The sequence below is a fragment of the Diceros bicornis genome, chromosome 13 (assembly GCF_020826845.1).
Source record: "Diceros bicornis minor isolate mBicDic1 chromosome 13, mDicBic1.mat.cur, whole genome shotgun sequence".
NCBI classification, from domain to species: domain Eukaryota; kingdom Metazoa; phylum Chordata; class Mammalia; order Perissodactyla; family Rhinocerotidae; genus Diceros; species Diceros bicornis.
Window position 1 is genome coordinate 47,351,275 of NC_080752.1, and position 22,416 is coordinate 47,373,690.

The following is a 22,416-nucleotide window of genomic DNA, read 5'->3' on the forward strand; positions in this document are numbered from 1 at the left end:
TCTCACCTGGGCCCCCTTGCCTATGGTTTCAGGTGGAGTTTGGCCATAGGAGACATTGGCAGGAGATAGAGGGAAGGAAGAGAATAAGATGAGGATATTTATAATACCCCCTCCTCCGTGATTTTGGCACCTCCGCTGAAAGTCACAGTTCTGTTGAGTGGCCTGCACCCCTGGGTACAGCCCTCACCAGGTTCGTTAACAAGGCTCCGTCCCTTTGCCCCTTCAGGCCTGGGCGTAGTGACTCCGTCCCACGGTTGGGAACCCCAGGGTGCTTCACCATTCCTGCCCACACCTCTGTGTGGCAGTCCCTTCGTTAAACCCTCTTCTGGCAAACACTTTGAGTGTTCCCCTGTTTTCTGCTGAGACCCCTAAGGTAAGAACTAAACCCAGGGAAGATGAGCCCTTGGCAGAGAATTTGGGGAGAACCTCTTTCTTTTTTTCTTTTTTTAAATGTTTAACTTTTTAATTTTTTTGTGAGGATGATTGACCCTGAGCTAACATCTGCCAATCCTCCTCTTTTTGCTGAGGAAGATTGGCCCTGGGCTAACATCCGTGCCCATCTTCCTCCACTTTATATGGGACTCCACCACAGCATGGCTTGACAAGCGGTGCGTCGGTGCGTGCCCGGGATCGGAACCAGCAAACCCCGGGCCACCGCAGCGTGCACACTTAACCACTTGCGCCACTGGGCCGGCCCCGAGAACCTCTTTCTAAATCACCACGCAAAACCAGAATCAGAAAAGATGTGAACTGATCCAAATTCCACCCTAGGTGAACAGGAATGGGGGGACGACTGGCAGAGAGGTGAGCTTGGAAGTGAAGGCACCAGAGGGCAGCAGGGGGGTGTGCGGCCTTGGCAGCAGTCTCTACCCCAGAGCGTGCCCTACATGCCCTTGGGAAGCCAGCCTCCCTGAACCTCAGTTCCCTGCCTGTGAAATAGGCAATGAATATTCTCTTCACAGGATTCTTGTGAAGAGTAATCAAATGTGAGGGTCAGCACAGGAGCGAGTGGAAGTGAACTTGCTCGAAAGCGGAGAGGAGCATGTTCCCCATTATTACTGGTGCAGGTGGAGGCCATTCTGCTGTTTCTGTGTGCCAAGAGCTCCAGCAAACCATCTAGAGGGGGCAGGAGGATGGTGAGAGACGCCGAGCAGGGCCCTCCCGCCCACTGCTTCAGGGGAGCCAGGGGACAAATCCAAGCTCTGGTGGCGTCAGGCCCGAACCTAAAACCTGCCTCTGCGCTCACTCATCATGCAACCTCAGGAAAGTCACTCTGCCTCAGAGATTGTTTTCTTCTGTTACCTCACAGGTTTGCTGTGAGGATGCACTGACAACACAGAAAGCATGTAGTCGAGTACCTGATGCATTGTAAGTGCCCAAGAAATAGTAACCATTATTTCTAAAACTCCTTTTTCTCTCTCTTACTCTCCTTGAAACTGCAACTAGGGACTGACTGAGTACAGTATGTCCCCTCATTCATTCATTCATTTGTTCCTTTATTTGTTCATTCATTTATTTCAACATTTATTAAGCCAGACAATGTGCTAGATCTTAGGAACACAGACACTAGGAAGTCATTAAAGCAAAATAGTATCTGTATCCTTAGCTCCTAGGTTTTCAGTAAATAGTGGCTGAATGAGTAAATATATTAGTTATTTTCTTGAGCATCTACTACACGCCAGGTGCTAAGCTAAGCATTTGATCTGCATGGTTGCAGTGAGTGCTCAGAATGACAGCCCTATCACACAAGGCCTGTATGCTCCAGTTCAGTGTACTGCTTCTACCAGTGACTGAATTATTTTTTATCATCATTGTTGTCATTATCCCTGACCTCCAGAGGCTCATCTTCTAGTCCAGTGAGAGTCCGGTTGCCTTTTCCTCCTCAGACTTACCCGGGAGGGGCCCAGGCATGGCCGCACACTTGGGTTCAAATCCAGTTCTGCATCCCTGGGCAATTTACTTAACCTCTCTGAACCCCAGCTTCCACTTCCGGGAAATGAGGTTAGGAGGGCGTTAACGAGAAAATGTGGAGGAAATGCCCAGCACCTTGCCTGGTATACAAGAGTCGCTTGATAAATGGTATTCTTTTAATTTCCTCTTTCCTCCCTGTCCGCTGGGACCGCTGTCTGGGGCCCATGGGCCTGCACTGCTGACCCCAGTGCAGAGCGCTCGGCGCTCCGCGGTCGGACTCTCGCGGCAATGCCGAGCGGTGCCTCTAGGGGGCGCCACCACGCCGACCCCCCCCCCCCACCCCCCACCCCCGCCCCGCGCCCCGGGGGTGGTTGTTCCCACCGCGGCCGCGCGGGGCCGCCTGGGCCTGGAGTTTTCCGCGACCGGGGGGGCGCGGGCTGCAGGGAAGTCAGAGCCTGAGCTGAATCAAGGATGTTTTCGGATCGCAGTGATAATTAATAATAAATATAATAATAGTAACAGCACCAGATCCACCGGTAACCAGCTGTTACCGATTTAAGAGGCGTATTCGCGTGCTGGGAGTCTGTGGGACTCAAGGGAAGGCGCCAGGCTTAGTCTCAGACCGGGTCCCAGCCCAGACCGCTCACTCGCACGCTCCGCTCTGTACCTTGGGCCGCTCTGAGCCTGCCTCATCAGCTTTAAAATGGGAAACATAATAATATAATTCTTGAGAGGAGTAAATGAGCTCCTGGAGAGCTCATCGGAGAGCAGCTTGGAGAAGTGCATTTATTGTCATTCTCACCTCTACCCCGTGAGGGAGCTATTTTTAAACTCCCTTTATAGCTGAAGATCCACTGGAGGCCTTTCCCTGGCTCCCCAGGGTCTCCTTGGGTCTCTCTCTCCTAGCACAGCCTGGAGGCCAATCCGGGAGCTCACCCCCTAAACCCACCACCCAGCAGCGTCTCCTCTCCTCTCTGGAGTTGCCCGTTCACCCTCAGACCCTTAGGCTCCTCTGGACACGGTCCTTCCAGGTACAGGTTCAGGCCAGCAAACTTCCTCTGGCTATTCCCACTACCCACCCCCCACACACACCTGAAGCTATGCCCCCTCTTCTTGCCTACCTACCTCTTCCAAGACCTCATCCAGTTACCTCCTCCAGAAAACCCTTCCTGGGCTCTCTCTCTCCAGGTCCACAGCCTTTGCACATGCTGTTCCCTCTACTTGGAACGCCCTTTCCCCCTGCCCTAAAGCCTGCCACTCAGGGCACAGCTTAAATGCCACTTCTTCCAGGAAGTCCCCCTCCACTACGTTCCTGCAGCCCCCTGTGCTTCCTCTAAATAGGACACAACCTAGGGGATTGCTTATTTAGTGCTTCATCTATGGCCTTTACATCGTGATACCCCCAGAGCAGAAACTGCACCTATGGAGGGCTCCATAGTATCTGAGGGCCAAGCCTAGTGTCTGGAACAAAGTTAAGGCTCAATAAATGCACGTCCAGTGGAGGAGGGACTAGACCCAGCTGGGTCCGCTCAGTGAGCCTTCTCAGCCTCAGCTCAGAGGCACACACTCAGAGGCAACGCACACAGAGTCACATGCATGCACAGAGTCACAGTCACATGCAAGAGGCACAGGCACAAAGCTGAATTCACCTGTGCTCGTTTCTGCCTCTCTGTGTCTGGGTACCTTTGTGTCCGAGGTATGTATTCACTCTCTTCTTCTGTGACTTGGGGTTCCTGAGAACAAGAGTTGTGTTTCCTTGGGGGGAGGGCAAAAGGGGTAAAGGGGTACACGTGTACGGTGATGGGTGGCAACTAGACTTTTGGTGGAGAACAAATGCAGTCGATACAGAAGTCAAAATATAATGATGTACACCTGAAATTTATATAATATTATAAACCAGTGTTACCTTAATAATAATAAAGTCTCCTTTACCAGCCTGGTAGCCCCTAGGAGAGGGTGAATCACCCCCATCAGACTGGGAATCCTAGAGGAATTGTTAGGTCTCCCCAAGTAGTTTGGGGGCCTGACCCAGGGAGTGTTTTCTCTACAAGCTTGGGAGCCCTGGGGTTAGGCTGTCTCCCACATCGGATTCGGAGCCCTTGGGACAGGGCTGTATCTCCCCCACTAAGTAGTCTTGGGGCTCCAAGGACAGAACGGGTCTGATTAAGCTGGGTGCTACAGGAGCAGAACTGAGCTGGATCTTCCCTGTCAGATGGGTGGCTCCCAAGGGCATGGCTGTGTCCTGCTGACCCCTCTCCACCCTTGCCACCTGCCCACCAACCAGGCCCTCCTCGCACCATGGTACAGCCTGGGCTGGGCTGGGCTAGGCTGCCAGGACTTTGGAAGCCACTCTGTGAGAGGCTGGTCCTGCAGGGTCCCTTAGGAGGTGGCAGGATCAGAGAGGCTTCAGCAAGGGGTGGCCTGGCCCAACTCCATTTGTCCTGACAACTCATTCACGTGTCTTCGATTCACTCACCAAACCCATCCGGAGCCCGGGGGCGTGGCTCTGCACCACTCCGCCTCTGTTATGTTCTTTAATTCTCTCACCAATCCAATTCTGGAAGGTAGGTGTGATCATCACCCCACTTATAGATTAGGAAACTGGGGCTCAGAGAAAAGCAGTGACTTGCCCTAAGTCACATAGCTGGGAAGTGGCAGAGCTGGGCTTCCCGCTGCAGAGGCTGCCTTCCGTCCAGGGTTAGGAAACATTGGGGAGATAGATTCCACAAGTTGCAGTGACTGCGGGTGTGTGTGTGTGTGTATCTCATATGCCCAGGTTTCTGGCTCAGGCCTGTGGCGCTGGCTAGGAGACAAGGACTACCAGAGGATGAGAGGGCCTGTTTAGGGAGGCGGGGAACAGTGAGGAGGAGCAGGTTCCACAGGCGGCCAGCCAGGGCAGGCAGGAGGCGGGCCTGGGCCTGGAACCCAGTTTTCCCCGTTCCCAGCACAAGCATCCCCTCCTCACTCAGCTCCTAGGTTCAAGTCCCATTCACCATCTGACCCCTCTCTGGGCCTCACCTTCTTCATCTGAGGAACAAGGGCAGAGAGACCTGGTGAGGGCAGCACTTAGGATTCCTGCTCCTTTATGCCTTTCTCTGTGGAGGGTGCGGCCGGCAGGGCTGCAGGTGAGCAGAGTTGCCACATCAGCAGGGGGAGCCCCGCCCTGTCCCCTCCCCCAGCTCCAGAGGGAGGCCCCAGAGGCCCCAGAGGACGGTGGGAAGTGGTTGGGGGGAGAGCGCTGAGCCTAGTTAGCTGGAAGGGGGGGTGGGGGGGGCGCTGGGGCTGCAGGGGGGGTGAGGGAGGCTGTGTGTGTGAGTAAATCTGACTGAACGTCTGAGTGTTCCAGAGTATACAGGAGTGTACAAAATAGGTGTGTGCCTTTGACTATGAGAATGTACTCAAGTGTGCAAGAATGCGTGAATGTCTCTGAGCACATCTTTATGTGTGCCTTTGTGTCTGTGGCTGTCCCTGGTGTGCAAGAGTGAGTATGATTGTGTCTGAGTGTGTTCCTATGGTGTCTGTGTGAACGTACTTGAGTGTACAAGTGTGTATTTGCCCTTTTGTCTGTGTGGATGTCGTATACAGGAGCTCATATGAATATATCTGCATGTGTGCCTTTGGGTGGATGAGTTTGTGAATGTCTCTGAGTGTATCTTTGTGTCTGTGGGTGACTATGTGAATGTCCTTGAGTGTACAGGAGTATGTGAATGTGTCTGTGTTTCAAGAGTGCCTTTGTGTGACCACGTGGACAAGTGTGTGTGTGACTCTGTGTGTTGCCAGCAGAGTCCTCTCAGAATAGGTCTGAGCCTGTGTGAGTCCACGTCCAGCAGCCCCTCTCCAACTGACCTCTGACTGACAGGCATAAAGCCTGCCCCACCCTTCAGAATAGCCCAGCCCCTGTGCCCCCTCCCTTCCTGGTGACTCACCTCCCTGCCATCCCTGCCCCCCACCCCCAGCCTCCTGCCTTCAAGGACAGTCCCTCTCTTGCCAGTTTGCCCTCTTCCCACCCAAAGGGGGTCTCAGTCCCTTCCTCCAGGCAGCCTTCTGTGATCAGAGAAGGGGACCTAACATTAGTTAAGCATGTTCTATTGTACCTCCATTTGACAAATGAAAACATGAGGCTCAAAGCACTGTGACCTGCTGCAGGTCACACAGTGGACACGTGTGTTTAAGCTCAGGGTAGGATCCCTGGCCTCCTCCAGCCTCATCAGCGGCCCCAGCTCAGGGCTCTGGACCTGGGAAGGAGAAAGGGAACTGACATTAGGGGACGCCCCCACCAGCCACTTGCTTGGCCCCTCCCATGTTGTCATTTCATTTGCTTCATTCTTGCTCAGAGAGGTGAGGCAGCTTGCTCAGGGTCACAATCAGAAAGTAGCTGAGACGGGATTTGAACCCAGGTCTCTCTGGCTCCAGAGCTCATGCTTTTAGGGGCCAGGCTGGGGTGGAGGAGTCAGTCCTGCTAGTCGCTGAGAGAGAGGCAGACAGATGACGAGACATGAGTAGAAATGAGGAAAGGTGGCTCGAGACAGTTCCCTTGCGGCATCACACTCAGACCCAAGGTGACGCAGTCTCATGTGAGCCCCAACAGCCTGGCTGGACTTCCTGTTCTAACGGGAGTCTGGCTCCCTGTCCCGGGCCCCCTCCCCTGGACTGAGGCACAGGGTTGGGGGAAAACATGACTAAGTGGGCCCAGGCTTGAGCAGCCTCCGCACTGGCTGGTCACAAGAGGTTGAAATTCCACCATTCCATTACCCTCTGTCCCCTGGAGGATCCTCTTTGAGATCACAACCCTAGGCTCTGGGAGAGGTGTCTAGAGCCCCTAACCCAGCCTGAGGGAATCTGGTTAGAGTGAGGGTCCCAGACTGATGGAAGTCCTGGATGCCCTTCTGGAATAGGGATGGAAGCAATGAAAATGGGACAAGGGGCCAGAGGGAGTGTGAAGGGTGGGCCCCTGGGGGAGGCTGGAACAGCTCTTCTCACCTGCTTTGCATTTCATTCTCCCAACAGCTTCTGGGGCAACAGGCTTTCCTCTCATGTTTCTGATGAGGAAACAGGCTCTGAGAGGCAGATACCTGGCAAAAACAGGACTTGAATCTCATCTTTGGACTTCAAGTCCAGCGCTCTTCCTACCATATGTGGTTCTCTTGGATCCCAAGGCTGGCTTTGCTGAGAGGAGGCCAGAGAGGCAGGGCTGTGAAAGGCAGTGTTCGTTTGGCTCTTTTGGATGAGGAGGACCAGAGAAACACTCACCCAAGTGCTTCCGGAGACAGGGCTTGTTGTGAGGCTACGTAGGGATGTAAGGAAGACAGAGAAGGTGCCCCCTCCTCCAGGTCTCACGGTGGCATCTCCGTGGGCGTTCAGGAAGCAGAACAGCTCCACCGACCTGATGTCTGCCATGGCTGCAGGCGCCCGAGATGCTTGGTCTGATGTGTTGGTGGTCACCAAGGCTCGGTCACTCTGGATCTTCACGTCTGTTCTTCCTGGGCTTGGCTCCTGCGGCCTCATGATCCTGCTCACAGCTTTCTCTGGGTTGCTCCCTTATTCCCCGGGAGAGGATCTACTTGGTGCAGTGAATCTGATTCCTGGAGAGCAGTTTCCAGCCAGACCGCTTCATGGGCCACTGGCCAGCTGAGTGAGGGCCAGGCCCACCTCTGGTCCAGTTAGTGGCAGGGCAGTTGGGACACTTTGTTCAGAGTATGGTGACTTAAGAAAACCTTAGAGGGCCAGCCCCATGGCTTAGCGGTTAAGTGCGCACGCTCCGCTACCGGCGGCCCGGGTTTGGATCCCGGGCGCGCACCGCCGCACCGCTTCTCCGGTGCAACTACATACGGCAACATAGTTGTGCAACTATGACATACAACTGTCTACTAGGGCTTTGGGGGAAAAAAAAAGGAGGAGGATTGGCAATAGATGTTAGCTCAGAGCCAGTCTTCCTCAGCAAAAAGAGGAGGATTAGCATGGATGTTAACTCAGGGCTGATCTTCCTCACAAAAAAAAAAAAAAATGAAAGAAAACCTTAGAAAGGACTGTGGGCAAGGCAGGCACTTAGAGCATCAACAACTCCCTTGAATCCAGACCTGGATTTCAGCTGTGTCCATGAAGTCAAGGACAGTGCCTTTTCATCTCTCTGTTGCTAGTGCCAACACAGGGCTGGCAGAGTTGAGCTGCAGCGACTCTGTTGATGGACAAGTGAGTGAAGTCAGCCAAGGAGCCTTGGGGCTCTGTTGAAGGCTGTGGCTGTGCAGTGGGGCCTGTGATTCCTGTGTCCTTGTCCAGGGCACTCCAGGATCACCATCACCTCGAACCTTCCTGCTTCTATGCCTGTGGGCTTGGGTCTCCCTCACATGGGTCTGCTTCTTTGTGTCCTGGAGACGCCTGGAACACCTGGTGGCCACCCCTGCCCTTCCAGACTCAGGGGTGTGAGCACACAGCCTCTCTTTGCCTGCAGGTCTGACTTTATATCTCAAAGCCTCTCTCCTTTGCTCCCTCGCTGCCTGGGTGTCCTTCTGTTTCCGGCCTCCATGGGTGGCCCTGCCTGACCCTGTCCTGGCCTGAGGGGCAGGGTGGGGGGATGGGAGGGGTGTGCACAGTGCAGCTCTTGTTCAGGGGATCAGGGTGAGACCAATGCCTGCTCTTGTGTTCCAGCTCCTGGCTTGAGTCTTAGCCAGAGGGTGAGCTGCCTCTCTGCCTGTGGCACCATCGCAGCATCCGTTCCGCTGGCAGAGCAGGCCCAGAGCCACTGCGGAAGCTGATCCAGAAGGCCCTTAGCTGGGCTCTCCTTCCAGGCTATTATTGATCCCCTTGCCTCTAGCTCCTCCATCTCAGGATCTGTGGCAGTGGGCCATGATATAGACAAGGATGTCGCTGGTATGGCTATGGCCAGAGGCTGGGTGCACACAACACTGGTCTCAGGGCTGCAGTTTCAACTGGAGGTTTACCAACAAGGCTTGATTAGGAAGATAAAGAGTCAGTGAGGGTGTGGGGCTCAGTGAGGGGGATGGGGGTTCAGTGAGGGGGATGGGGGCTCAGTGAGGGGGATGGGGGCCTCAGTGAGGAAGATGGGGGCTCAGTGAGGGGGATGGGGCCTCAGTGAGGGGGATGGGGGCTCAGTGAGGGGGATGGGGGCTCAGTGAGGGGGTGGGGGCTCAGTAAGGGGGATAGGGGCTCAGTGTGGGGATGGGGGCTCAGTGAGGGGATGGGGGTTAAGTGAGGGGATGGGGGCTCAGTAAGGGGGATGGGGGCTCAGTGAGGGGGATGGGGCCTCAGTGAGGGGGATGGGGCCTCAGTGAGGGGGATGGGGGCTCAATGAGGGGATGGGGGCTCAGTGAGGAGGATGGGGGCTCAGTGAGGGGGTGGGGGTTAAGTGAGGGGATGGGGGCTCAGTGAGGGGATGGGGGCTCAGTGAGGGGGTGGGGGCTCAGTGAGGGGATGGGGGCTCAGTGATGGGGTGGGGCTCAGTGAGGGGATGGGGGCTCAGTGAGTGGGTGGGGCTCAGTGAGGGGGATGGGGGCTCAGTGAGGAGGGTGGGGGCTCAGTGAGGGGGTGGGGGCTCAGTGAAGGGGTGGGGGCTCAGTGAGGGGGTGGGGGTTAAGTGAGGGGATGGGGGCTCAGTGAGGGGATGGGGGCTCAGTGAGGGGGTGGGGGCTCAGTGAGGGGATGGGGGCTCAGTGATGGGGTGGGGCTCAGTGAGGGGATGGGGGCTCAGTGTGTGGATGGGGGCTCAGTGAGGGAGTGGGGGCTCAGTGTGGGGATGGGGGCTCAGTGAGGGGATGGGGGCTCAGTGCAGGGATGGGGGCTCAGGCAGGCAACACCAAACAGTCCTGAGCAACAAACAGTGAGGCCTTAGGGGCTAGGGAGCCAGGGCTGGGATTGAGTCCCTGGAAGCCAATGAGATGGAGGTCTGGCCTGGGGCCATGGAGAGCAAGGGAGCCTTTCCCAAGTTTTCTTATTTGCTGGGAGTTTCCTCTCACCTCTGGAGTCCTGTAGGCTGGAGGCAGCTTCCAGAAAGTTATATGGCATCCTGGGTTGGCCCTATCCAGTTTTAAATCTTTCAGTTGAGTGCTTCAGGCACTGCCCTTTCTCACCTGCAGGGTGGGCTGTCTTGACCCTGGGCCCATCCACTCAGGCTGGGCAGAGGCCCTACTGCCCAAAGAACTGCAGGGGCTGCTAATGAGAGAATTGCTAATTTGCATCCATTTGCATAGGATCATTTAATATTCAAATATCCAAGCCTGGGCTGGTGAGGAATGGCTGCTAGTATGCATGCTATTTGCATAGTTCCTTTCTAGTGAGGAGAACACTCAAACCATCCTCCCTCCCCAGCTCCCCTGTTTGGAGCCTGACTGGAGGAGAGCCTTAGTTGGGCTCTGCAGAGAAGGTACCACAATGCAGAATGTTAAATAGGAGCTGTTTTGGGTACTAGACCCCAGAATTATGCTGAGGACAGGCTTGAGGTGGGAGAAGAGGCAAGGATTCCCTCCCCATTCCACAGAGGAAGCCATGATCTAGAACAAGGAGTAGAATGAGAAGGAGAACACGTTCTTAGAAGGTTGAAACCTGAAGTGGTTCTTAGGGATTTCTTAGACTCTACACAGTGGCTACACAGGATACACATACCACCACCACCCCTTTCTGCATCCATGGCAGACATGACTAGTTGATCATGGCACTCTGAGCCCAGAGCCACTTCACTGAGGCAGCAGTTAGCATGTGACATTAAATCTGTCTTCCCTGATTAGTTCAACCTTTTCCTTTCCAGACAGGGAAACTGAGGCCCAGAGAGAGTGCAGAAAATGCAGATTATATCTACCGCCAACACTATCTGCCCAGCCTGGAAGCACATGGTCATTCCCCTGGAGGGTGAGGGAGGGCAATTCTACTCTGTAAGAAAATCATCACAAAAGGTCCTTCTGGGTGGAATTACAGGTGACTTTTATTGATGACATTGTGCTGTTCTGCATTTCCCAGATTCTCTTCGAGCATGAATTCATTTTGTAATACGAAATCCCTCAATAATACTAGCTTTTTTTTTAAACTTTTATTTATTTATTTATTTTTTCCCCCAAAGCCCCAGTAGATAGTTGTATGTCATAGCCGTACATCCTTTTAGTTGCTGTATGTGGGACGCGGCCTCAGCATGGCCAGAGAAGCGGTGCGTTGGTGCGCACCCGGGATCCGAACCCAGGCCACCAGCAGCGGAGCACGTGCACTTAACCGCTAAGCCAAGGGGCTGGCCCAATACTAGCTCTTTTTAAAAAAAAAACAAAAAAACAAAAAAACACTATGTGGTACCTGCTTTAGGCATTATCTAAATCAACCCTGACAACCACTTGGGGAGGGACGTGTTATTATTGCTATACCCATTTTACAGAGGAAGAAACCAAGACTTAGGGAAATCCAGAAATTTGCCCCAAGATCACATAGCAAGTGGCACAGCTGTGACTCTAGCCACATTAAATACCATTAAATCAATCAAAAGTTAATTCAGGGATGGTCTGGGTCTATGGAAGAATGCCGATTTGCATGCTGTTCTGTATAAGATATGTGGGATGCCCCATATAGGAAGAAGAAAGGGACTTGCCCAATGTTACTCTGGATGGTGTGTGAAAAAACAGCCCGGGCCCCAGAGAAGGCTGCTGAGCAGCTCGGGGAGAGAGCAGAGGCCTGGCATGAACCCCCCGCCCTCCCCAGGACCTGGACACCTCTGTCTGCTCCAGACAATGGGAACACTGTGCCCTGGCAGAGTGCAGGAGGGCAGGACACCTCCTGCCAAGGCCCCTGCTATTCCTCTCAGCATGGTGGGGTGAGGAGAGGATGAAAGATGATGCTGAGGAATGAGGCAGGGATGGCTCAGAGCTGAGCCAACAACAGCAGGGGCAGAGCAGGGGGTGGGGAAGGAAGGAGGGTCTTCCCGCCACTGGGACTTTGGGAAGCGGCCATTTTGGCAGGAGCATAGGCCACCATGCTCTCCCCACCCAACTTTTGCAGTCACCACCCACTGGTATGCCTGAGCCCCTCTGCCCCTTTGTCCATTGTTTCTAAACACCACCCCCTCCTGTGTGCCTAGAGCATGGGATGGGGACACCAATGGACCAGCTCTCCAAATCTGTGTGACCTTGCCCAAGCCACTTTGTCTCTCTGAGCTTCCTCACCTGTGAAAGGGAGGTGACAAACCCTACTTTTCAGGGCTGCTCTGAGCATGAAAAGGCAATCACGGAAGCAAAGGACCCTGGCTAGAGTGGGTGAAGCAGCCCAGCAAAGGCTGATTGTTGGTATGACAGGGGCTCTCCTCTCCCAGCCTGCCACACACAGCCAGCAATGTGAGCACTGGCCAGGAAAGCTAGTGGGGGAGGAGCTCTCTTCCTTCCTGCCCCTTCCAGCTGGGTATCAAGATCTGAGACCAGATGTGTGGCCGAGTGACTCAGCCTTTTCCTGCCTGGAAACTCCTCCCTGCCTGCCTCACCAGGCAGGGCCAGGGAGGGTGAGACAGCAGAGTGGAGGGGGGTAGCTGGTCCTGAACATCCTCAGGGGACCAGTGGGGGAGGGGAGGAAAGGAGGAATGAGGATAGCATGGCTTGGCCTGCAAGATGGGGATGGGACAGAAGAGGAGGATGATATCGGGGCTCTCAAGGCAGAGATTCTTTGAGGAAGAGGGTGTCCTTGAGTCCAGTCGCTGACTCACCCTAAAATGCTCAAATACTCACCCCCTCCTCCTCCTCCCACCTGCTTGCGCTGCTATCCTCAGTATTTCCAGGCCAGTCTAAACCTGTTTGCCCCGCCTCCCTAGGCCCACATACTCACAGGGTGCTCCCTTCCTTCCCTGTTCTCTCCTTCTCTTACCAGCCAACCACCTCCACTTCCTCGCCTCCCACTCGGCAGGTCCTGTGACTGACTCCTCGAAACACATGGAAGCAGCTCTCTGGAAGGTTGCCTCCTAGTTGCCAAATGCCTCACTCAACCCAGCTCGATCTCTCAGGGACAGTAGATCACTGCTGACCTGGCCCTTCTTGGAGCTCTTTTCTTGGCCTCAAACACCACCCTGCTGGTTTCCCTTCTATCTCTTGGACAGCTCCCTCTCTGATCTCAGCTTCCTACTCTCCCTGTTAAAGATAGATATTCTATAACCTCAGTCCTTGCTGGTCTACCGTATGGAGGAGGGATTAAGTGTATGGACTTGGGCATCATGTGGACCTGGGTTCAAACCCTGACTCTACCTTTTACTAGCTATGTAATTTTGAATAAATTAGTTTACTTCTCTGAGCCTCAACTTCCTCCTCCATCAAATGGGTTAATATTTCCTACCTCCTGAGGATCAAATAGGATAATACACGTAAAGCATTCCACACTGGGTCTGGCGCATAGTAAGTATTCAGTTACTGGTAGTTGCTGTTAATATCCTTTTTTCCTGGTCAGTTTTCCTCTCCACCCCACCCCCAACTCCTGCCTACTGGGCACGTCCAGCTGGATGTCCCAGAGGCAACTTGACTCCAAATGGCCAAAAGCAAAATCTCATCCCTTCTTTTTCTTCCCCAAACACCAGCTTCTCTTCTTGATGCCCCAGTTTCTGTTAATGCCCCACAGTCTTCCACCAGGTCCAGCCCTCAGGGATGTTGTCCATTCATTCAACAAGTACTTACTGAGAATGCAAAGCTATGAGCAGGAAAGACAGACTTGAACAATCATTGTCTTTGCCCTTCAGGAGCTCAGACTCTGGTGAGGGAGACAGAAAAACAAATATAATAAGATAATTGCTGTATTAGAGGTTTGTATGGGGGAAGCCAATCCAGGAAGCCTTCCTAAAGAAGGTAGCATTTGAGTTGGCACTTGTCTGCTGAATAGGAGCTTGAAAGGGACACTTGCCTTCTCTAGGAAGGCTTCTTGGATTGGCTTCCTCCATACAAACCTCTAATACAGCAATTATCTTGTTATATTTAATTGTTTTTCCATGTCCCTCACCAGACTGTGAACACCTTAAGGGCAAGATCAGCCATGGGCAAAGGTGCAGCAGTGTGAGGTATGAGAGGCGGAGACTGGCGGCTCCTTAGAGCTAGAAGCTCACATTTCTGTTTCAGAGGGCTCCCTGGGGGCAGCATGGAGGACTTTTGGGAGGGGGCAGAAGTGGAGGCAGCAGGGAGACCCAGGAGGAGGATTAGGGTTCAAAAGTTTACTCCTGCTTTGCTGTGCACGGGCTGTGCAACCTTGGGAAAATCACTTGACCTCACTGAGCTTCCATCCCTCATCTGTCAAATGGAGATAATAATAGGCACCCGAGGGGATGTTGGGGAGGGCTGAGTGAGCTAATGGAAGGGAAAGTGCTGCACAAACACAAGCTGTTATTGTAGAAAATCCACCAGGGCAGGCTGTGTTCCAGCTGCAGCCCCACCTCGAAAACGGCCTCCTCGAGTCTCCTCCGAGTCGGCCCACATCCTCTCCGGCTGGGGGTGGGGTGCAGGATGCAGGGGGACGATGTGCACACACCTGACTCTGGTTCCTGGCTCACAGGCTGTGTGAGCGGAGACCAGTGTCTTCCCCTCTCTGAGCTTCATTTCTCCAGCTGCAAAAATAGAGCTGAGAACCCAACCTGCAGGGCTGTTGGGAGGATTCCATGGCACCTGGTAGGTGATCATTAACTGTAAACAGTTCCCTGTCTCCTGCTCTCTGGTCCCCTCCACTGGGGCCTGGCACCAAGCTGAGCAGAGTGGGAAACAGTAAATATTTAATAACAGATTGGCTGAGAGCTCCTGACTGAAGGGACATGTGGATGAGCCAGAGGACGCCTGCTCCCCCAGCAGGGTCTGTGCAGGTGTCCCTGGGGTCCAGGGGCAGCCACAGCCAGATCCTGAGGGAACTCTTGCCTTCAGTGACTTCCTGGGGAATCCAGCTAGCAGGGGCCTTCCCAGGGAACCCCAGACCCCCAACATGTCTCTCCTATTCTCTCTTATTCTGTCACTCATGGGGACAGCAAATGGATGGGTACCCCATTCAACAACATTCACTGGGCCCCTCCCCACTGTGCCAAGCCTGTGGTGGCACCAGAGAGTCAGAAATGGAGGCCAGTCCCTGCTCTCCAGGGCACCTAGTCTAGCTGGGAGGGTGATGAAAACACGTTCGCTATAATGTGATTGTACGTGACATGATCAAGGACCAACTTTTGAGAAAATCAGACCTTGAGGAAGGGACTTAGCCTCTCTGGGCCTCCATTTACCCATCTGTAAAATAGGGACAATACTTTTTCTCTCTTTAGGGCTGTTGTAAAGATTGAGGGAGGTGATTACATAAGGCACTTAGGGTAGGACCTGGAAGCTGCTCAGGGTATCCGTGGAGGCTCAACAAGAAGAGTATTTGAGCTGGTCCTAAAGGAGGAGAAGCGCTTTGCCAAATGGAAAAGTGGGGAGAGGCAGGCTGGGTGGAGAATGAAGGGCCCTGTGTGTCCAAGAGGTTGCGCTTTATCCTGGAGACAACAGGAAGGGATTTAAGCAGCGGAAGGACAAGGTCTAGATTTAGCCTAAGAAAAGGTCCCTCTGAGGCGTGTGGCGAAGAGATCGAGGGAGGAGAGGTTAGGAGACTGGGGGAAGCTGGTGTGATAGTCCTGGGGGTTGGAGCTGTGTGTGTGTCACTTAGTCACCTGCCTGGTGCTCACCTGGGGTCAATGAATCAAAGGTTTCAGTCCCAGGAATATATCTGCCCCTTAACAGGAATTTACAAGGACAACGCCTTTAGCCAGAGGAGCCACCCAAGAGACCCAGAGCAATCAGGCCGAGAGCCTGCTGGGCCCGCCTTCTGCTCCAGCCCAGAGGGGCGGCCCCGCCCCCTGCCCCTGGGCCTCCCCTTTGTGAATTTGTATCTCTGTGGTTGTCTGTGGGCTGAGGCAGCAGAAAGAGCGTTTTGGAGCGAGCCAGAGCTAAATCCAACTCCTGATTTGGCTACTAACTAGTTGTCTGGGCTTGGTCAAATTTCCTCACCTCTCTGAGTTGGTTTTGTTCAAACTTGTAGTATTTTTAAAGGCTTCAAAGTAAATGCATAGAAAAAGTATATACTGCCCACTAATATCCACCCGGGGAACCCCACGTGTGTGTGAAGAGGCACCTTCACATTTTACTCTATTTACTTCATTGTTTGGGCCTTTTTAAATTTATTTTTAATTTATTTTATTATTATTATTATTATTTTTTCTGAGGAAGATTGGCCCTGAGCTAACATCTGTGCCCATCTTCCTCTATTTTGTGCGTGGATCCGAACCTGTGAACCCGGGCCACCAAAGCAGAGTGACCAAACTTAACCACTACGCCATGGGGGTGGCCCTGTTTGGGTCTTTTATAGGTGTGTATATTCTATATTATCGCATTTGTAAAAAGCGAGGATAATACTACCAACTTCATAGATTGTTGGAAGGATTTTAAAAAGATCATACAGATAAAACCCCTTTCATGGGGCCAGCCCGGTGGCATAGTGGTTAAGTTCATACACTCCTCTTTGGCACCCCGGGGTTCGCAGGTTTGGATCCCGGGTGCGCGTCAAGGCACCACTTGTCAAGCCATCCTGTGGTGGCGTCCCATATAAAGTAGAGGAAGATGGCCACGGAGGTTAGCCCAGGGCCAATCTTCCTCAGCAAAAAGAGGAGGATTGGCATCGGAGGTTAGCTTAGGGCTGATCTTCCTCACAAAAAGAAAAAAAAAAAACCAAACCCTTTCATGCTGCCTGTGCAGAGTTGACCCTCACCAGGTGTTAGTTTCCTCTCTTCTCTTCCCCTTGCCTGGATCTGTGTTGGGTATTTGTGCATCTGTGTTTCTATGTGTAACTGTTTGTTTCTTTATATCTCTATCTAGCTACCTATGTGTAACAGGCCTTCTGTATCTCTCTCTCTGGTTTACGAGCCGGTGAGTATGTGTGTGTGTCCTGTTTTTGTATCCATGGATGTCTGTGTATGAGGGTCTGTGCAATTGGGAATGTGTGCATTTGTGTATCTATGTGTGTCTGTGTATTAGCATGTCTGTGTGTAATTGGGTATGTGTTTGGGTGTGTTATTAGTGTGTGTGTGTGATACATCTGTATATGAGTTTGTGTTTCAGTATGTGCCTGTATCTGTGTGTGTTTATATGTGTTTAGAGGTCAGTCTTAGTGTACCTGAGTGTTTATGGGTATCTAGATGTGTCAGTGTGTATCTGGATTTGTGTTTTGGTGTGTATATCCATGTTTCTGGGTATGCCAGCGTGAACTGGTGTGCATGTAGGTGTGTCAACCTGTGTGTCTCAGTGTGTTTGTGTAGGCCCCTGAGAATCCATATCCAGCTATTTCCCGCTGACCATGGGCAGGGAGCTCTGCCCACACATCTTGACCTCTCCCCCAGCTTCCAGAAGGCTCTGAGTGTGGGTGTTTTCCTCCTAGCCCTGCCCTTGGGCACAGGGCCAGTCTTGCTGCCCAGGACTGGTGGAGTGGGTGTACGCAAACACCTTGAGAGCCCTACCCAGCAGCCCCCTACACGAAGCCTTATCAGCTGGCAGGCCAGGCTGGTCATCCCCCTGTTGGAGGAGTGAAAACGGAGAACTGAACCCCTCTCCTTGGAGAGCAGTGAGCCCTGTGGATCATGGGGTCAGGAAATCCCTGCTCTCTCAGCCTAGGTCAGTGTCCATCTGGCCTGGCTTTTTGTGCTTGTCAGATGCAGCCAGACAGTTGGGAAACAAAGCACGTCTCCATGGCAACTCGCCTCTGCTTTCGGACTTGGGCAGTTCAGTGGTTTTGGGGCCCCTTCTTCAGCCCAGCACTGGGATGGGAGTGGGCAGTGAGGATGAGTAATGAAGCTTCCACATATGTGTGCTGCACCCCACACACACACCTCAACACACTCAGATACCTCCACACTCACTCTCCTCTCCTAGGTGAAATCGGATGTTCAGGTGGGGATACTGGTGCCCAGAGAGAGCAACTGTCTTGCCCAAGGACACCTAGCAAGTTAGTGGCAGGACTGAGCTGAGAACCAGGTTAGGCTAACTTTTGACAAGCCATTAAGCTGGGCTGGCTGGATAACTCATTTCTGTGCAGACCTCAGAATAAAGCTTCTCCTGACATTTCTACCAAGTTGTTAAACCTCTTACCTTTTGCCTCTGCTTGTCTATGAGGCACAGTATTTTCTAATTACCGACTGAAACAAACTGCCGCAGAAATAAATTGAATGCTGGCTCTCAGTTAAAACCATAACCATCACCTATAACTCAGCAGGGTTTCAAATTTTTAATCCATCAAAATATCGTCATTGTTTCTGCTGATTTACTTTGTGGTAACTAAAAGTTACAAGTCTTTTTTTTTTTTTTGAGGAGGATTGGCCCTGCGCTAACATCTATTGCCAATCTTCCTCTTCTTTTTTTCCCCAAAGCCCCAGTAGATAGTTGTATGTCATAGTTGTACATCCTTTTGGTTGCTCTATGTGGGACGTCGTCTCAGCATGGCTTGATGAGCGGTGAGTAGGTCCACGCCCAGGATCTGAACTGGCGAACCCCAGGCCGCCAAAGCAGAGCGGGCAAACTTAACCGCTACACCACCGGGCCGGCCCCGAAGGATTATAAATTTTGATTTATAAAATAAATATATACTTATAAAACATAGCTCTTATCCATTTTATCTATCAGATAAAATTCAAGTGGCTTTTGTTTGAGGGGAAAAATACAAGTTCCACTGCTAAGAGAAAATGTTTGAAAACCACTTTTCTCCACTGCATACGGCTAAGAGACTGACAATCTGATCACAGAATAACTGGTCAGTCTGGAAGCCTGAAGCACCGGGCTGGTGCTCAGAAGATATTTGTTGAAAGAATGAAGGGAATGAGAATTCATTCCAACTGGAGACTGGGCTGTGGCAACAGCTATCTCTGCTTTCTCTCCTGCCTCCCCCTCCTCTCTCTCTTTCCTTCCCTCCCTCAACCTCCTAGGAGCTGGCACCAACTCAGAGCTGGGAGGCCACAAGACTCCAGGATTCCAGCCACACACCACTAACACCTTGGGCCTTATTTCACCTCTCAACTCAGCAGGGTAAATGGGTGGAATTAGGCTTGGGGCCTGATTCTAAGAGTTGCTGGGAGGATCCAAGAAGACCTCAGCAGGGAAGTTGTTTGAAATGTTAAGACCCTGCCACAGATGCCAGGAGCCACAGAGTAAGGGACACAAGAATGGCCCCTGTGGAGATGGGACCTGCAGCGTCCCCACACCCCCAGGTTAGGGAGGAGAGAGGCAGAGGGCATCCCCCAGATTCGAGGACTTCCTTTCTATCCTCTCTCCCCACTGAGAAGGATCAAAGGGTAGAATCTTAGTCCAGCCTGAAACAGGAACCCCTTTGAGAATCTGGTTAACACTGTGGACCGTTTCCCCAGAAGAATGCAAGCAGGTGCATTCAAAGTTAAGCAGAACATTTCTGGAGGTTCCTGGAGGCCAAGCTGTCGCCTCAGGATAAATACTCCCCTTTTCTAGGATCTAACTGCCAACTCTTGAAAGCAGCTTGGGTGGGGCGGCAGGTGCCTGGTACAAACCGGTGTTCGCTTAGGAAACACACACATACAAACACACACGAACAGAAATCAAGTTTAAATTCCACCTCTGCCCAAAGGTGAGCTGTGTGACTGTTGGCAAGTCACTCCACCTCTCCTTAGGCTTCCTTGTCCGTGGAACAGGAATACTATTAATCTGTCGACATCTTCAACTTTGCAGAACTGCCCCACCCTCCGCTACAATTCCAGCTCCTCTAACTGGTCTAAGAACTGAGGGAAGCCACAGGTGCCCCTACCCCGGCTGTGTGATATACAGGTGCTTTCCCTTCCTGATGTTCCCTGTAAAATGAGGGAGGCTCAGCCACACCTTGGCCTGGCTGCCCAGTCTGGAGTCTGTGGGGAGGAGGCCAGGCCCAGCAGGGGACAAAGCTGGAGCCTGTGAGAGGCAGGTCTCCCAAGGGTGGGGGGTGGGGGAGCATTGGGTGGGTGTGAGGGTAACATCGGGGTAGACCTGGGTTTTCCAAAAACAGAGGAGACAAAGCTGGAGGGCCCAGGGGCTGCTGCCCCAAGCCTGGTTGTTGCTGGTTCCTCCCTGGGGACAGGCTGGCAGCTTCCTGCCTGGTCAGGTAACAGTCTGGCTCCAGGATGGACTTTGGGCCCTGCCGACAGGGGCTGCTGGCAAGTCAATTTCCTCAGATGTCCATAGGGCCAGCAAAGAAATGTGGCTGAGCTGAGCATTCATGAATCCAGAGAGCAGGGTTGCAGGCTAGCCCTTCCCAGGCTAGCCCTCTCTTTGTGTCTCAGAAGCATGTCTGTCCCGCAGGCCAGGGGACAAGAGGGAAAGCTGGGGCTGCTGGCCTGAGGGTGGTCCAGGCTGGGGATGGCAGGTAGAATGTCTGGGAATTACAGTTGGGAGCAGCGAAGGGAATACAACCCTGACCTTTCCCCACTCCCCTCCTTCTTCTCCCCACCTCCAAATCAGGGGACCCAATCTATGAGTTGACTCCTGAGGATTCTGGTTTGAGCGGAGCCTTTGCTGAAGAATTATATGAGCCACTGGCAGGGCCAACTTCACGGGCATAGTCACACATGGTCCTGCTCTCAGAAAGGCCCCATGCTTGGTTGAATGCCCTGCTGTTGCCCTCTTGAAATTTTTAATAATTTTTTAACAAAAGGCCCTGCAAACTATGTAGCCAGTCCTGGCCACTGGGAAGAAGGAGGCGCTGAAAGAGTTGGTGGGGGCAAGACTGACTAATATTACTGTCCTGATCACCCCTTCCAAAAGCCAGAGTATGTTTGCTTTCCTTTCTCCCAATGCATGCAGGCTATCCAACAGGCCAAGGCCCTGTGCACTGCTCTCTCTCCAAGTCTCAGCCCTGCCTATTTACTTTTCCTTTGGTACTCACCAACTGAGGGAGAGGCAGGGTCCTCAGGGCTCGTGCTAGGCCCTGTGAGGACAGGGCCCAGTGATCCCTGCACATGGCACAGTGCCTGATCCAGAATGGGTGCTCCAGGATTGCGGGCTGGACCTGAATGAATAATGGTTAGGTAGGAGACAGGCCCAGCAAAGACAGTGATCTGCCCCAGGCCCCCCAGTGGGGGGAACGTCAGTGATGGCGCAGGTTTACCACAGCCGAGCCCCTGCGGACACTGAGGGGGCTAAGGCAGGTTAGGGAGGTCACACTCTGCACTCTAATCATTCTACAATATTGTAGTGAGTGCCGTGTACACTATGCCAGGCCTGACTGGGCTGGGTGCCCCAGACAAACGAGTCTTTGCCCTCATGAAGACCAGGCCCAGGAGAAAGCCATGTGACAAGGGTCACATTGGGTGATGAAGACAAACTCTAAGGGTGGAGTGATCACGATGCCCTTCTGGGGACCCAGGAAGGGAGTCCAAGAGTGCTGAACCCACAGCTGGCCCCTAGGGCAATTTCCAGCCCGTGGGGACCAGGCGGAGACAAAATCTAGATTGCTGGCCTTGGCTCCTCTGCTGCTGACCACCTCTGTGCTCTCCTGGCCTCAGTGTCCCTTCTGTGCTGTGGGGTAACACTCCCTGCCCTGCTTCCCTCATAGCTTGTTGTGGGATCAGATGATATAAAAGTGTTTGGTCAGCCACAATAAAGAGCCAGAGGCCTGGAGGAAATGAGCACAGCAGTTTCATGATTCTGAAAGCCTTTCTTCCTTACTACCTTCCTTAGTCACACTTCTCACCTACAGAGGATCTCAAAGCACCTTAGAAGCTGTGAGTTCAAGGCCAAGATCAGCCCTAATCAGTGCTGAGCATCCCAGTGGGAAATCCAAACCCAGGCCTAGCCCAAGGGTAAACTGAGGCATGGCTCTCCTCATCCTCGGCACCAAAGGGTGAAATGGGAGGGAACCCAGGAGGCCTGAGTCCCAGCTCCACATGGAGATTGTCGGAGTCTGGGGGAGGGTGTGGGGAGGGAAAGGAAAGAAGGGAAGGGGCACTCCCACCCGCCAGATGGGAGAGGAAGGCCCACTGTCGGTCACAGGTCTCAGGTGGGCTGAAGCCTCGGTCTCTAGAGCAAAACCTCCAATAGTGACTGGGCCCTGAAAAGAATTCTCAGAATTCCCTTATTCCAGAATACCCCATCTCTTCCCAGACCAAACTCAGGATATCAAGTTCTCTTGGGGTCCAACTCCAGCATTTCTCTTCCCTTCTTCCCTGAGCGCTCCGCCACCTCCCCAAACCCAGGTCCCTTTCGTGCGCCCGCGGAGACAGACCCTCAGGACCGCCCCTCCCGGCCCTGCCCCGCGGCCCCGCCCTCTCGGTCCCAGGCGGTCCGCGCGACTCCGGGGGCTCCGGACCACCTCTCTCTGGCCCGGACCTCGCCCTCCCCGAGGCCGGAGCGCCCAGCCCGGGGCTGCGGGCCGAGGAGGCGGGGAGGGGCGGCAGGCAGCGCCAATCCCGCCCGCGGCCGCTCCCTCGCCGGCTCCTTCCCTCCCGGCCGGCCTCCGCGCCCCGCCCGCCGCCCGGCCCGCCCCTCCGGCGCCGCTCCCGCCGCCCGCCCG